The sequence below is a fragment of the Vanellus vanellus genome (assembly GCF_965231255.1).
Source record: "Vanellus vanellus genome assembly, chromosome: 25".
Lineage (NCBI taxonomy): Eukaryota > Metazoa > Chordata > Aves > Charadriiformes > Charadriidae > Vanellus > Vanellus vanellus.
In genome coordinates this window covers 818,908-830,096 of record NC_138930.1, presented here as the reverse complement: position 1 = coordinate 830,096, position 11,189 = coordinate 818,908, and the positions used below count along the sequence as shown (strand labels likewise).

Here is an 11,189-nt window from a genome sequence, read left to right as displayed (position 1 = left end):
ATTCTTACTGCCCGCCTTTAGCAGCACGATGGCCACCTCTGGCCGTGGGCTCTGCTGAGGGGGAAAAGCCATCCCACCATCCCTAAACAGCAGCTGATCCTGGTGTGTCCTGACCCTTCCCCGCCTGGAGAATGGCTGGGGACATTGCTCTGGCTGCGGGCGGTGGGTATCGCGGGGAACTGACCCACATCACTTCTGGTTTTCCTTCACTCACGTACCCTCCTGCCCCCATCACCCTTATCACACAAGTATTTATTTGCCTTTTGCTGTGTTTCACCAGCAGCACCCAGGGATCACCTGGGAGGCACGCGGTGCTGTCGCAGGTAATCCTGCCCAAACGGCTTATCTCCCCAGCAGGCAGGACAGGCAGCGGACAGGCAGGGACACTCCTCCCAGCACGGCCAAGCCAGGAAACACTGGGCTGGAATGCGCTGCCGGGAGCCCTCCGGGCCCCCCGCGGCAGCCTCCACTGCGGTCACCTCCACACGAGTCCATCCAGCCTTTAGAAACCGTCCCAACCCCAGCGCAGCCCATGTCAGCGCTGAACTGCATCTCTTGAGGGAGATTGTTCCTGATACGTAATGTGAATTTCTTTGGGCCACAAATCCCTCATTTCCACAGGTTTCTCACTCTCTCTGCCAGCACCGAAGGCCAGACTGGGCCCAGCCCGGTGTCTCTGGCTCCGTACTCACTCCCCACCTTGGAAAGCTTCTCCCGCCGCTCTCCCAGCCGGTGTCGGCAGTCCCGTGCTCCCAGCAGTGTGTGTTTAAGGGCATTGAAAGTCAGGGACACAGATTCCTCTCACACACACCCCTCCAGGAGCCGAACACTGCTGAAATCTGTGTAAAACTTGTTCTTTTCCCCTTTTATTTTGGCAGGAAGGTTTGTATGTATGGGAGAGGGGGAGCCGGGGCCTGCCCCCTCCTGGCAGGGCAGCTGGTGGGTTTGCACCGACCTCGAGCAGCGAGGGAGCCAGCGGCTGCCTGGGCTTGTTTGATTTTTAAAGGCTCTGTTACTTGTTTGACACAGTTTCTGGCTGTTGCCATTTGCTTTTGGTCAGCATCTTACAAAAAGAGAAGAAAACATTGGAGAAAACATCCCCGACAGCTCCTTTGTATGAGCTGTGATTTGCTTTATTTTGAATTTTGCGCTAAGTGGTGTTTTAAGCCCTTCTCCTGGAAGGGATTTGGTTATGTGGGAATCTCTATTAAAAAAAAATTGCCTGCTCGCCCTCGTGGCCATGCACAGGAGCTGGGAGAAGGGGCGGGAAAAAATGAGGGGGCAATGAAAGAAACCCCCAGCCCTGTAGTTCTGGGGGGTCCACGGTTTCCATAAGCTCCTCTCCGGATTCGGGCAGCAGGAACACTGCCTCCTTCTCGCCCTGAGCGCGGGGACACCCGGCACTGGGGGGTGACACGTGGGAAGCTGGTGGAGGGGGTGGAGGTGGATGAGGCCAAACAGCTGCGAGGGCGTCCTCCAAAACAGTGGCCCCGGCACGTCCCGAGGGGGACGGGCTGTTCTCAGCACGGGCACTGGCGCAGCCGCCTGCCCTGCACGGCCGAGACGCTTCTGCCGTGGGGATTCTCCAACATCCAATAAGGGTTGGGCTCCACACCGCTGCTTTCCCTCCTGTAGGGGCATTAGAAGGGTTTCCCAAGAGGAAGGGTTTCACGGGGCGCATCAGAGCCCCAAGCCCATTTTTGGGGGGCCTGAGCAGTGTCTCAGCACATCCCTCCACCCCGGGGTCCCCAAAGGCTGAGCGGGTCCCCGGGGACGGGGGTCAGAGCACAGCGATGCCCCAGCTCTGTCGCTGGTTTGTCTAGGGCATCCAGCCCCGTGACGGCAGGAGGAGGTAGGGGAGGCCCCGAGGGCTGCTGAGCATCGCCAGAGCGCAGAAGAGGGGGTGCACGGGCACAGGCTGCCCCGCCGAGCACCCCCAGGCTCCTGCCAGTGCCGCATTTCCCTCCTGCCCCCTCGCAGGCATTCCTCGTGATAGCGCCGGGCCACATGTGATTTACTTCGATCTTGGCACCGAGTCCAGAGTGCTGGAAAGCGATCACCCAAATTCTGGTAAGTGCTGTGCTTCCCCTTCCCGAGAGGGACAGGTTCCCAGCAGCAGGAGGCCAGGATCGATTGGAAACTGTCCACAGTGGAGAAACCCAGGCGGGAGGCAGCTCCCGTCGCTTCGGCGGCAGCTCTGGGTCTGCGTTGCATCAGCCACACTCTGCTCCCTGCCAGTCCTGCTGCCAGTCCTGCTGCTCGCCCCGCCGGGGTGGCAGGAAAACAGGCTCCCGGGAGGTGAAAACCTGCCCGGCCTTCCAACAACGGGCAGCTGGAGCGGGACAAGCCAGGGGCTCGCTGCAGGATCCCGCCAGCACCCTTGGGGTGTCCCCAGGCCCACTCAGATCCCCCAGCACTGTCCCCCATCGATGGCTTGTGGCTGCATCAGGTTTCCCAACCATCTGCACCAGTATCTTCACCTCCAGGTGGGAGATCAGCCTGCTCAGGAGCCAAGGGGAATTGGGCTGAGACCTACAATGCTCATTGCATGTGGGCCACTGCACAGTGCACAGCCACCACCGTCCCCTTTTCCCCTCTGCGGGACGGAGCAAAGCCCAGAGCCCTCGCCAGGGGGGCAAGGACGGGTCTGCCCAAACATGAGATGGTTTTGTGGGACTCTCCCACCCCAGGATGGTCACTGCAGGTCCCGTCCCTGCACGGTCCAGCCCCACCACCAGTGCAGATGGGACCCTGGCACCGGGGCAGCCCAGTTCCCTGGAGGCTGCTGGTCTGCCCCTGCGGCCGCCGCTTCCCGAAGCTGTGGGGAGGCATGGGGCCAGCTGGGTGCAGGGCTCCTTGCTCCTCACCGCGGTGGAAAGTCAGGGGATTTCCAGGCTGTGGGAAAAAAACAGGAACTGGCTGTGTGCGACAGCGGCCGGGCTCACCCCAACACGGCCAGGGCTGCGGGAGCTGCTCTGCAGCATGCACCAGAGCAGAGCCTGCAGGATCGGGGCCCTAAAACTCCCATCTTTGACCCCATTTCCCTGGGATCCGGTGCCCCCCAGCGACCCAGCTACCCGGGGAAGGCCTTTTTCTGGAGCAGGCAGACCATTTCCCAGGGACATCCCTCCCCTTCAAGGGCCAAAGCACCAGCACACCCTCAGCCGTGTCCCCAGCACATCACGTTTCTCCACCTCACATCCCACCAGTGCAGGCACGGGGCAGCCCCAGTGCCCCCAGTGCCACCACCCCAGACCAGCATTGCTTCTGCTCCGTTGGGGGTTTCCTCTCCAGCCCACCACAGCTGCCCAGCAGGGAGGTGCAGGGCAGGCAGGGCCACCATGGAGGGGGGGGACACCCACACAGGGGGATGCCAGGGAAGGCAGAGCCTCCACACATCAGGAGCATTCCTGCCTGCATCCCTGCCTGCATCCCTGCCTGCACCCCTGCCCAGGGGCTGCAGCTGATGGCAGTGGGACCATGGCCCCGTGCTGCCTGCAGCGTGTTGGAGGAGCAGCCGCTGCGCGAGCACTCACTCCCATCCAAGGAGCCCCACAGCCCCCCCCACACCCCCGAGTCTGTCACTGCTCGACCACGGTCCCCTCGCAGGAGGTGACCCCCGAGAGCCGACGGGTGCCCCTTTGACTCCTCACACACACACGCTCACTCTCTGGTGCGCTCCCTCCTCCTTCAGGTTCGACCCTGGGTTTCCCGCAGCAGAGTCTCAGGCATCAGATTTTATCAAAAACCATGTAATTTAATTGAAAGGTGCAGCAGCAGGGTCAGCCCAGGCCGGGCACCTCCGGAGAGGGACCCTGAACAAAGAAATCCCTGGGCAGCGATACCCTTGTCCTCTCTACACCCTCCCCCACGTGCTTCTCATGTGTCTTTTGGTCCAATGGTGATTTTTGGTCTGGGGTCTTCCAACACCATGTTGGATTCTCTCTCCGTGCCCGGGCCGGCCGTTGGCTGCTCTTATCTCCTCGGTTCACAGTCTCTGCTGAGGGTTGTCACCTCCTTATCTTCTGGTTTACACTTCTTGGGCACCTGCACTCGCTGGCAGAATGTGGGGGACTGAAAAGTCCCAGACTTAGGGAAAACTACTGAAATATCAGCATGTTATCAACATTTTCCTCATACTAAAAGACTAAACACAGCACTGACTGTACCAGCTGCTGGGAAAAGTACTAAGAAAATTAACTCTATTGCAGCCTAAAGGCTCCAGCAAATCGAGCTACTCATGCCAAGTAAGGCGAGGCAAACAGCATAAATCTCACCGTATTATAACCCTAAGTAAATTAAAACTTACTTATTTAAGCTAAACAACTAATGTCTCTCAACAAGCAGGGGCTGTGCTGCAGCCTCGCGGCTTTGAGCGTTTGGGAAAAGCCCGTCGCGTCCCCGCAGCACCAGGTTCGGCGAGAAAAGCTGCAGTGTGTGCGGGGGGTGTGCGTGTCCCCATGTCCCAAGATGCTGCCGTCTCCTTGTGCTGCCGGAGCAGCAGCATCAGGCTCAGGAGGAAACATTCCCCACCCCACGGCACCCTCCCCAGGCCGGCTCCCCCCTGAGCTGCCCTTCCCCACCAGACCCCCCCAGGGATGCTCCTGCAGAAGCAGCTGCAAACCAAACCCTCCCCTCCTTTATTAAGAGGCGGCAATTAGGGCAGAGGCTTTACCTGCGCCCCTCCAGGAGAGGGTGGGCCGAGGTCAGCCCAGGAGCAGCCGTGGCACCGGCTCCCTGTGCCCATCTTGTGCTGCCGGTGGCCAGTGTGGGGGGCACGGGTGGCTCTGTGGGGCACGGCCAAGTACTTCACTGCAGAGAAACGGGATCCTCCCCGGGCACCAGTACGTCACTCCCTGCATTTTATAACAGGAAATTATTTAACGAGGCCATTGAAACAACAGAATATTCCCCAATGAAGTGGCTGGATGAGGCACACCAGCCGTGGCCGAGGACGTTGTCCCTCTCCTACTCATTGCTGTCGGACTCTCCCCAGTGGCAGCAGCGGCTGCTCCGGACGGGAGTCGTGACTACGTGGGACAGGCACCGGCACAGCCGTTATCGCTTCCATGTTGGCCCCTTCCCAGTACAAACTGGGAGCTGTAGCCCACAGCCCTGGGGACGCCGGGAGCATGCTGATGTTCGGTCCAGTGTCAGGCGGCGCCGAGAGGAGCCGGGAGTCGGACTCGACGATCTTTATGGGTCCCCTTCAACTCCAGATCTTCCACGATGCTGTGCTTGACGCGTGGCAGCACCTCGCAGCCTGTCCCCTCCCTGGTGGGGCAGAGCTGGGGGGCCGCTGGCTTTATGGGGGTCCCTTGGTGGTGGCCCCCGGGGCCATTGGGTTTGTGTCTGAAACGGGAACTGGGCTGGGACGGGGGGAGGAGGCGGTCGTGGTATGTGAAATCAGTGGTTGTGGCACCAGCTGCAGAGGCGCTGGTGGTTACGGGGGGAGACTGCTTCATTGCTGGATGGATCAGTGCATGTGTTCTTCCAGAGTTTGTACTTACTCATATTTGTATCATACTAAATAAATAGCTGTAGGGGATTTTAGACCCTGAAAATGCGTGGCTCGCTGGACTCCAGTGACTGCTCTCAGCTGAGATGGCTGGAAGGGACGAGGACAGTCCTGCCTGTCCTGCGGGGACGCTGCTCCGGCTTCCAGCGCACCCACGGCCCTGGGGGCGGCGAGAGTCGGAGCGGGGGGATTTATTACAGGGATGCGACTGAACGGAGCTGGAGCTATTGGCGTTAAGCTCTGGAGAAAGGGTATTTCAGAAGGCATGACACAATTGCTTTGATTAATTAGTGTGTGCAAATGAATGAAGTCTTCTGAGAGCAGCGCTCGTTGATGGGATTAAAAGCCCAAACTTGACGAACGCTGTGCTGGGCTCTGAGCGAGAGAAAGGGAACCGTCCCCTTGGGGCCAGGAGGAGACGTCGCCAGAGGGTCTCGGTTCGGGGTGTTCCAGCTGTGCTGCGCGTGCTGTGGCCGTGGAGGGGGGCTGCGATGGGGTTTGGGTTCTGGCAGTTGTCTGCTCACGGCAGCAGGTTGTGGGAGAGGCAAGGGAGCCCGGGAGGCTGAGGGTTTGCTGCTGTTGGCTCTGGAGCTCCCCGGGACGTGGCGTTCAGCTCCTGGAAGAGGGAGCAGGACCAGCCAAGCGTGTCTGTGCCCGGCCAAGCGCACACCCGAGGCTCCCGGGCTGCTTTCCTCCAGGGCTGCTGTGAGAAACCCCAAACCTTTTGTTCTCGTGTCTCCTTTGAAGACAACTCCTGTGATGGCTGCAACACTGCTCTCTGCGGCACCAGCCTGGAGGTGGTCAAGGCCGGGTTGGACGGGGCTTGGAGCAACCTGGGCTGATGGGAGGTGTCCCTGCCCAGGGCAGGGGGGTGGCACTGGATCTATAAGGTCCCTTCCAACCCAAATCCTTCTGTGATTCTATGATGATGATTGTATGACACATGTCCCTTAGTCCAGCACCCATGACCCGCCGTGGCTGCTTGTCTGGGGCTTCGCTGCAGGCACAGAGCCCGGGGGGTTTCCCGTAAGGCAGCTGCATTCCCTGTTATCAGCAGGATCATCCCCATACCGGAACAGAGAGGCTGGAGATTAAACTGGAGTGCTGAGCCTGTGTGCCACACACGGCCGCTGCCGGCAGCAAAGCTTCTTGGTGTGCCAAATCCGCGAGTTCACCCCGTCCCCGCTCTGGCCACAGTGTCACAGACTCCCCTGGTCAAGGTCCCCCCTTCCCTCCCGCCGGTGCCTTTGGCAAGAGCCCCACGTTTCAAAAGGCCAAGCAGATAGTGGCGGTTCTGGTCTGCCGGCGCTTTCCTTCTTGGGGATAAATCAAACCCGAGAGACCCGTGCTGCCTCCACCGTGTTAGAGATGCCAACATAAAAATAGACCTCTCTGGCAGGCTTTTTTATATGACCCTATTGGGTTTTTTGTTCTTATCCTGGGACTTAAAAGCGGCATAGATCCAACACAAGCAACGGGAAATTAAAAAAAAAAAAAAAAAAGAATAAAAGTATAAGAATGGGCGGGAGGGAGAAACAAGCAAGGAGCACGGGGTGATTTGCCAGAGCAGTTTATTTTTCGTCTCCGTGATTCAGAACTGATTTGCAGTTTGTTCTTAGAGCGAGACTCCTGTGGGACGGCAGTGAGTGGGCACTCCTGGGAAACTGCTCAGGATTTAAGTGTTTCCCTATTCAGCTCTCCCGCTTCCTCTGCAGGCAGAGAGCTATTGCCCCTATTCTGCAGGCTGGACAATGGAGGAATCATAGAATCAGACTGGTTTGGTTTGGAAGGGACCTTGAAGATCACCCAGTCCCGCCCCTGCCCCGGGCAGGGCCACCCCCCCCCCCAGCCCAGGTTGCTCCCAGCCCCGTCCAACCCGGCCTTGAACCCCTCCAGGGATGGGGCAGCCACAGCTTCTCGGGGCACCCTGTGCCAGGGGCTCACCGCCCCCACAGCCAAGAAGTTCTTCCTCAGATCTCATCTCAATCTCCCCTCTTTCAGTGTCAAACCCTTCCCCCTCATCCCATCACTCCCCTCCCTGACCCAGAGTCCCTCCCCAGCTCTCCTGGAGCCCCTTTAGGCACTGGAAGGGGCTCTGAGGTCTCCCCGGAGCCTTCTCTTCTCCAGGCTGACCCCCCCACCTCTCCCAGCCTGTCCTCCCAGCAGAGGGGCTCCGGCCCTCCCAGCATCTCCGGGGCCTCCTCTGGCCCCGCTCCAACAGCTCCGTGTCTCTCTTGTGTTGGGACCCCCAGAACTGGAGGCAGCACTGCAGGGGGGTCTCCCCAGAGCAGAGCGCAGCAGAGGGGCACAGTCCCCCCCTCGCCCCACTGGCCACGCTGCGGGGGATGCAGCCCGGGGTGCCGGGGGCTCGCTGGGCTCCAGCGCACAGTGCCGGCTCATGGGGAGCTTCTCACCCACCAACACCCCCAAGTCCTTCTCCTCAGCGCTGCTCTCCATCCAACCGGACTGGCCAGAGAGTTCATTACCTACAAGCGGAATTTATTAATGAGATTCTGGGGAATTTATTAATGAGGTTTTGGGGAAGACATAAGAGAATCCACGCTTTTATTCAGCACTCGCACCACGTTGCCTGCTACCCCGCAGCTACTGATGGGAGGCGCGCTCTAACCCACACCGACCCCTCCGATAAAATGGCACAGCTCCACTTAAAAATAAAAAACAAAAACAAAAAACAACATATATATATTTATATATACACATATTGATACTGGGGGTTGCCCCGACCCAGGTGCCAGGTCCCTCCGGATGTCATCCCGTCCTTCGGCTTGGTGTCGTTCGCGACCTTTGCTGGACTCCGGAGACGCTTCACAACGCCATGGGTGGCCGGGCCCTCCCTTGCCGGCTCCCAGCGGGGCCGGAGGCGGGCCGGAGGCCCCGCTGGGAGCCGGCAAGGGAGGGCCCGGCCCTGGGGGCCGCCATTACCCCGCTTCCCTCCCCGCCCACTTCCGGCCCGGAAGTCCGTGTCCCCCCAAGATGGCGGCTGCGCGGAACCCGGAAGTGCGGAGAGGCGGCGGCCGCCGGGCGGGAGCTTGAGTCTCCCCCTCCCTCTCCCCCCGTTACCGGGACGCAGGTAAGGACCGCTCCCGGTCCCCTCAAGAGGGAGGAGAACCCCTGTGTGTCCGCTCCCTACGGCCGGGCTGGGGTCCTGCCGCTGGGCCGCTTGTCGCCGGTGAGGGGGCGGTGGGTGCCGCGGTGGGGCCTTCGGGAGCAGCCGGTGTGTGCGGGGGGGGGGGCGGGGGAGTGCCAGCGCCTCCGCACCGGGAGGGTTCGTCCCGTGTTCCCCGTCTGTGGGGTGGAGCCGGTGTTATGGCTGTGAAAGGGTGACTGAGGAGGACCACGGAGATGCTGGGAGGGCTGGAGCCCCTCTGCTGGGAGGACAGGCGGGGAGAGGTGGGGGGGTCAGCCTGGAGAAGAGAAGGCTCCGGGGAGACCTCAGAGCCCCTTCCAGTGCCTAAAGGGGCTCCGGGAGAGCTGGGGGGGGCTCTGGGTCAGGGAGGGGAGTGATGGGATGAGGGGGAAGGGTTTGACACTGAAAGAGGGGAGATTGAGATGAGATCTGAGGAAGAACTTCTTGGCTGTGGGGGCGGTGAGCCCCTGGCGCAGGGTGCCCCGAGAAGCTGTGGCTGTCCGATCCCTGGAAACAGTCCAGATCAGGTTGGATGGGGCTTGGAGCAACCTGGTCTAGTGGGAAAGTGTCTCTGCCCAGTGCATGGGGTTGGAACTGGATGATCTTTAAGGTCCCTTCCCAGCTAAACCGTTCTGTGATTCTATGACTGTGAACTCGGGGCCACCCTTGGGGCTGGTCCTGTTTAGTTTGCCGGTCCGGTAGTTCCTGGTACTGAGTTTTGCCATGGTAGAAAAAGGAAAGATGCTGCAGGGTCAAGTTCATGGTGAGCTGGGGCCGCTCCTTCCCGTGCGCATCCAGGTTTCACAGCAAAGACCGGACTCTTCCAACTCTGTCCGAGGTCTAATCCAGCAAAGGGAGCTGTTCCCTGAGGCTGAGATGGCAAAAGCCGGCGAACTCGCGTCTTGCTGTACTCCTTGTTCAGCGGCTTTTAAATCGAGAGCTGTAAAAACGTGGACAGAAATCCATCGTGGGCCAAGGCCTCGACTGCCAAGTTTCTGCCTGTTGTGGTGTAGCTCTTAATGGCCCAATTAAAAGTCTGAAAAATAGGGCTTATGCTAATAGACTCTTAACTCTAGTGCTGTTAGCGGTCACCCGTGTACTCAGGTCTTAACATAATTAAATACTAATGCAAGGTTTAAGAAAGTGCTCCATTCTCAAAAGTAACCATAAATATCAGCATAAGAACTGTGACTTCAAATTAGCATGCTCTATATACAATTAAAATAAGCTGGTCTTTTGAAGGGCAAGTTCTGCAGGTTCGCTGCTGGGATCCAGAACCCTGTGAGGGTTTTCCTGGTTTGTGCACTGTTACTGTTGTAAATTCAGTGGGCAGAAAGATATTGCCTGTACCTCTGTGGTGCCGTTGTCTTGTGCAGATTATCTACATGTCATCTGAAACGTTGAGCTCTCTCTGACCTGTGTGGGTACCTCTAAACTGAACAGCAGCTGCTGATGGGAATGTATTTAAGTGGAAAATTACATACTAATACTTTTGCTTGAGTTGAGGGAATGTTGTGCATCGCATAAAGCAGTACAAGTTTTGCAGAGTTAATAGCTAGGATGCAGCTGGAGGCTTTGGAAGCCTGAATTCTGTTCCCATCACTGCCGCTGGCTCTTTTTTTGATGGAGGCCTGTTTGCTTGATGTTCGCATCTTCACTTTCCCAAAATAAGACTTATACCTGCAGCAGCTCAACTTAATGAAGTCTCATTCAAACACTAGTGTGAGTACAGTTTGAAGAATACTTGGATTGTCTAAAGTATTTTTTCAGTCATTGCCAAAGTAGCAGCCTAAAACCATCTGAAATCTCAGTACTTGGCGCTGGCGCAGCGCAAAGCTGGCGTTATCCTGGAGTTCCTGAAATCGCTGTATTCTGTCTGCCAGCTTGCCCAGTATTAAATGCTAAAGTTAACAGAACTGTGATGGTCATTAGAGGGTCTTTGTCTAATTAAACAGTTGCATTTTTTTAATCTGGGGTTGTTTCATGTAGTAGCTAGGATGGCTGATGAAAGCTGAAAAGGAAAGGTTTGCTTCCCCCACCTGCTTCCTTGGGTAGTGTTTTCCCTGTTCTTGGGATTATACTCATGCTTTTTGCTTTATAAAGGAAAATGTTGTGGTGAACCCACAGAACTTGACAGGAGATGGCACAGGCAGTGCATTTTGCAACTTTTTTTCCTTTAATGATTAGATCTCGTTAGATTCTTTCAAAACAATTCTGAAAGATTTTGCTGAGTCCTATGTGTGGATTTTTCTTTTCTTATGCATGAACTCACACCTTTAAGAATTTCCAGTTTGTTGGTTTGTTGTTTTTTTTTTTTTTAATGTTTTGGTAAGTGCAGTTTCCTCCCATACTTCACCTTTTTCAGGGTCTTACAGCCCCATCCTCGAACAGGAGCAGGCTTCTGGAAAGTCATTTGTGCCTCCCCTAGCTGCCTGCTTGCTTGCTGTTGAGTGTTGGTGTTTTGTTTTGTGCTTGCTGTGCTCTCCACCGGCAGATCCCCCCACTAATCCCTGCCGACTCTGG

General features: G+C 57.6%; 1 long non-coding RNA gene across 1 annotated transcript; it reads left to right on the top strand.

The window, feature by feature from the left end:
• The first annotated feature begins 1,613 nt into the window (after positions 1-1,613).
• Positions 1,614-4,950, top strand: LOC309681392. Its single transcript, XR_014270032.1, has 3 exons — positions 1,614-1,852; positions 1,981-2,070; positions 4,873-4,950. It is a non-coding gene; the product is annotated as an uncharacterized lncRNA (long non-coding RNA).
• The last annotated feature ends 6,239 nt before the right edge of the window (positions 4,951-11,189 follow it).